The sequence below is a fragment of the Nymphalis io genome, chromosome 15 (genome assembly GCF_905147045.1).
Source record: "Nymphalis io chromosome 15, ilAglIoxx1.1, whole genome shotgun sequence".
Taxonomy (NCBI): Eukaryota; Metazoa; Arthropoda; class Insecta; order Lepidoptera; family Nymphalidae; genus Nymphalis; species Nymphalis io.
In genome coordinates, this window is record NC_065902.1 from 6,814,780 (window position 1) to 6,820,779 (window position 6,000).

The window sequence follows — 6,000 nt, forward strand, 5'->3', positions numbered from 1 at the left end:
TTTTGTGTCACAGCAGATGCGGATATAAAAATTTCATCAAGCACGTTTGTGTCCGACCTATACCAATTTAAAACGTCGTTTTACGACACCCCTCAAAACACGTACGAGAACGTACCGGCTGTTATCGCATATTCTTTCTCTTAAGAATTCAATATGGCTGTATTATATGAAATGTATGATGAATTGTGACATTCTAATAAAAATGGTCACAAAATATACAGTAATAGTGAAAGTAACGTGTAATTGTATATAATAAAAAAATATATATATGTATGATACGCTTGTAAGTGATTGATTGTCTACCAATTACTTACAAGGATTTTTACTATATTTTTCGAATTAAAAAATTAAAGTTTATTTTATTAATTTCCGATGTAATTTGTCTAAAAACTTTGGTTAGAAAGTAAAATCTATTGACACTATAAAGCTCCTTGCGATAGCTCTTAGCGGTTAATACAGTTGTATTTTAGTATTCTAACATGTTCTCAACAAAAATACAAATGACTTAAAATTAAAAAAAGGTGATTTAAAATAAATCAACAAAAAATACAGCATTTGATAGATAGAAAAGAATTTTTAGATAACTCAAGTATCAGTTTGATTTTCCGTTTATTTTTAGTTTTGGCAAAAAATATCTAATCTCGTTTCTTCATTAAAGTTTTTAAGCTCCAGTTAAAAGTGTAGATCAATTGGATAGTTTAGAGTAATTTGCATCTTTCGCCTAATCTGAATTACAATAGACTTCGAAAGGCAATTAATACTTAAAGTGCTTCCATTCCAACATCAAGTCGGATGCTCTTTTGAATTTTACCGATCCACATGAATAGAACTTTAAATGCTTTTAGGTGATCGAAACCACCTAATTATTAAGATATTATGAGATTTATTCAAACATTATTTTCATCGCTGTCCGTGGATGTATTTCTTTAGATATCATAGACTTAATTGTGATATATATTGACTTGATAGAGAGAGAAGTGTTAATATTTACATATATATGTATAAATATATATAACAAGTAAACAAAAATCATTAAAATCGGTTTAACGTTTTAGGAGTGAAAATAAGTTTACTGTAAATATTTATTTACATATACAATGCCAAGATTTCCTAGTGGTTAGAACGCGTGAATCTTAACCGATGCTCGTGGATTTAAACACGGGCAAGACCTCTGAATTTTCATGTGCTTAATTTGTGTTTATAAATCATCTCGTGCTTGACGGTGAAGGATAATGTCCTGAGGAAACGTGCATGTGCTTAATTTCACTGAAATTCTGACGTATTCTGTGTATTCCACCAAGCCGCACAACAGAAACAAGCGTGGAACAGCGTGGTGGAATAAGCTCCAAACCTTCTCCTCAAAAAAGGAGAGTTAGCCTTAGCCCAGCAATGAGACATTTACTGGCTGTTACTATACTATGTATTTATTTACTTTTACATATGTCTATTTAACTAAATTTCTGTAATTTGAAAAGGGGACACATCGCATCTGTGTATAAAAAAATGTTTATCCCAATCCCAAAGGATTGGATCCATTTACAGCTTCCTATTGTGTATTGTTATTCATGAATCAAAAGGGTTCTGACGAGTAGTTTGATATACAACGAATGTACATATATTACTTTGAATATCTTACCAAGGTAAAGTACAATAAGAGACTTTGGTTTCGTTCGTCGGTGGTTTACAAAATAGTTAAATGTTATAAAATTTCTTTACACTATTCATTGAAGAGCTAATAGTAAATATTTCGAATTTAATTTTTTATGATATTAAAAATGAGCCGTGTGGTGACGGCGACGAATATCACCACCCCATCTCATCCCGTGGGGGGCGTAGAAGTCGACCCGAGGGAATATACACCAGAGAACGGGCAGCAGCGTCTCTCTGAGTACTATGACTAACTTACTGCGATCACCAACCCGTCTGCCAAGCGTGGCGATTATGGCATATCCCCTCATGATTCGCGCAACTAAACCACGGCCCCTAGTCCCCGGCAGCCCTGCTATTCCTAGCCTTGGTAACAGCTGTGGTAACGGCGGGGCAGGGGGTGCTAAGAATCCCCGGCAGATTTCGTGTTACCAACACCGACGACCTCTGGCCCTGGCAACATATAACACGCGTACACTGCGGACCGACGAGAAGATCATCGAACTGGAGGAAGAATTGAGCAGGTTACACTGGGATATCGTCGGATTATCCGAAGTCCGAAGACAGGGGGAGGATACGATGATCCTGAAATCCGGTAACCTTCTCTATTTCCGAGAGGGCGATCAACTGTCTCAAGGTGGTGTCGGGTTCATAGTCCACAAGTACCTCGTTAACAACGTTGTGAAAATCGAGAGTGTGTCGGCTAGGGTGGCGTACCTTATACTCAGAATCACCAAGCGGTATTCTTTGAAGGTCATACAGGTATACGCGCCGACTTCGACACACTCCGACGATGAGGTTGAGGTCATGTATGAGGATTTATCTAAAGCCATACATACCAACAAGACTCATTTCACTGTTGTAATGGGGGACTTCAACGCGAAGCTGGGCAAACGATTCGGTGATGAGTTAAAGGTGGGACCTCATGGAATTGGAGACCGCAACACTCGGGGCCAGATGTTGGCCGACTTTATGGAGAAGGAGGGACTCTTTATGATGAACTCCTTTTTCAAGAAGCCAGGTCAGCGTAAATGGACCTGGGTGAGCCCTGATGGGAAAACCAAGAATGAGATAGACTTCATCTTGTCAACGAGAAGACAAATATTTAATGACGTCTCCGTGATCAATGCAGTCAAAACTGGGAGCGATCACAGACTCGTAAGAGGCTCGTTAAATATCAATGTTAAACTCCAGAGGTCCCGACTGATGAAGTCTACGCTCCGACCATCACCTCTTCAAATCTGAAATCCCGAAGCCTTTCAGCTCGAACTCCAAAACCGATTCGATTGCCTAGCAGACTGCGAGGAAGTGGACACATACAACGACAGGCTTGTGGAAACTGTCCGTACGGCTGGGTCTAAGACCTTCAAGACCAGCCGTAAAAAAGGAACCAAAAAGATCTCTGCCTCTACCCTACGGCTTATGGAGGAAAGACGGAAAATGATTCTGACGTCCCCAGCTGATGCTGCCGGCTATCGGCTGATCAACAGACGGATTTCAAAGTCTCTAACTCGCGACACTCGCCAATTTAATACAATGCGCATTAAAGAGGCCATCGAGCGGAACAAAGGCTCTAAAGTGTTCGCCAGAGATCTGTCTGTTGGTCAGAGTCAACTGACAAGGCTGAAAACTGAGGATGGCAGAATAGTCACGTCAAGATCTGAGCTGTTGGAAGAGGTTGAGAAGTTCTACGGTCAGCTGTACACGACAGCTCAATCACCTGTCAGTAGTCATGCTGCAGATCCCAGAGCAAGACTAACCCGACACTACACTGAAGATTTTCAGGACGTCAGTCTTTTCGAGATTAGAATGGCTCTCGGACAACTCAAAAACAACAAGGCACCTGGTGATGATGGTATTACAGCCGAGCTTCTGAAGGCGGGTGGTACACCGATCCTCAGGGCTCTTCAGAGGCTTTTTAACTCCGTCATTGCCAAAGGTCAAACGCCAAAAGCATGGCACAGAAGTGTGGTGGTACTTTTCTTTAAGAAGGGTGATAAAACCCTTCTGAAGAATTACAGGCCCATCTCACTGCTGAGTCATGTTTACAAGTTGTTTTCGAGAGTCATTACGAATCGTCTCGAGCAAAGGCTTGACGACTTCCAGCCACCCGAACAAGCCGGATTCCGGAAAGGCTTTAGCACCATAGACCACATACATACGCTGCGGCAAGTTATACAGAAGACTGGGGAGTATAACCAGCCACTTTGCTTAGCGTTTGTGGACTATGAGAAAGCCTTTGATTCGATCGAAACCTGGGCCGTGCTGAATTCTCTTCAAAGGTGCCAAATTGATTATCGGTATATCAGGGTGTTAAAGTGCTTGTACGAGAACGCCACCATGTCGATCCGACTCCAGGATCAGAACTCAAAACCTATCCAACTGCAGAGAGGTGTAAGACAGGGAGACGTGATATCTCCGAAACTGTTTACCGCTGCATTGGAAGATGTTTTCAAGCTTCTGGACTGGAACGGACTTGGCATCAATATTAACGGCGAGTACATCACTCATCTTCGATTTGCCGATGACATTGTAATTATGGCTGAGACCTTGGAAGACCTCGGCACTATGCTCGATGACCTCAGCAGGGTTTCCCAACAAGTGGGTCTAAAAATGAACATGGACAAGACGAAAATCATGTCGAACATCCATGTTGCACCCACTCAAGTCAAGGTTGGAAATTCTGCACTCGAAGTTGTAGACAACTATGTCTACCTAGGTCAGACCATCCAACTAGGTAGGTCCAACTTCGAGAAAGAGGTCAATCGTCGAATTCAACTCGGCTGGGCAGCGTTCGGGAAGCTACACGATATCTTCTCATCCCAAATACCGCAGTGTCTCAAGTCGAAAGTCTTCGACCAGTGTGTGTTGCCAGTGATGACTTATGGATCAGAGACGTGGTCGCTCACAATGGGCCTCATAAGAAGGCTCAAGGTCACTCAAAGGGCAATGGAGAGGGCTATGCTCGGAGTTTCTCTGCGAGATCGAATCAGAAATGATGAAATCCGCAGGCGAACCAAAGTAACCGACATAGCCCGAAGAATTGCTAAATTGAAGTGGCAGTGGGCGGGGCACATTGCTCGCAGAACCGATGGCCGCTGGGGCAGAAAGGTTCTCGAGTGGCGACCACGAACCGGAAGACGCAGCGTGGGCAGGCCCCCTACAAGGTGGCCCGACGACTTAGAACGAGTCGTGGGAAGCCGTTGGATGCGGGCAGCGCAAGATCGGCCAACGTGGAAATCCTTGGGGGAGGCCTTTGTCCAGCAGTGGACGTCTTTCGGCTGGTGATATATATATATGATATTAAAAAAGAAAATTAAATATATTTAATAATATATTCAATAAATAAATGAATAAACATAATGCCGTCGCAGTTTGTAAGCTGCGTTACACGTACGTGAAGCATCACCAACACCAGTTCCAAATGTAGATCTACCGAGAAGAACCGGCAAGAAACTTTAATTTTTGTATGAATATGGAATTAATATATAATTATCACACATACACACACGAGTTATTACAATTTATTGTTTGTGATATTAACTTTACGTATTAAGTAAAGTTAAATTTAGTGTCACTTATTTCTTTTACCGAGTTTATAAAAGTATCTTGTTAACTGCCAAATTATAAGTGAACTATGGTGTATATTCAAAGTTAGAATACTTGTTAAATTGAATATACTAATAACATTGAACTTATTATAGTAAGTACTATATACCAATATTATAAATATAATATACCAATCTACGGTCTATAAACGTTGTTTAGCGGGGGATGAATTTAACAACGCTGAGTATTCTTTTTTTAAATGTCAAATCTATAAGGTCCTCCAGACCGATTTCGGCCACGGCGGCCAATCTCAAGAGAGATTAGCCAACTGCGCAAGACTTATTATAGTGCACAAGTGTGTGCGCAAACACAGTTGCACTCTCTATTCCACCTATCTCTCATAATCCGATGGGACGGCATTCCGACACGACCGAAAAGAGTTCAAGTTCACGACCAACGGCTTTACGTGCTAGCCGAGGCACGGAAGTGTACACACTTCCAACTTCCAGACTCCAGGCTGCTACTGAGGATTTTCTGACAAAAAACCCCAATAATTTTTTTTATTGGCCCGACCTGGGAATTGAACCCAGGACCTCCGGGTCTGCGGCCTTACAGTAAGCCACTAGACCAACGAGGCGTCTAATCAAATCTATATTGACAAAAAGAACGAAATCAGTATTTAAACTAACAGCCGCCTAATAGCTTATTAGTAAGGCCGATAGTGCTTATAAGTGTTATAAGTACCCTGAGATCCATTAACAGAACACCGTGTAGGTATATCCTTTTAAAAATTCAATACGGCTT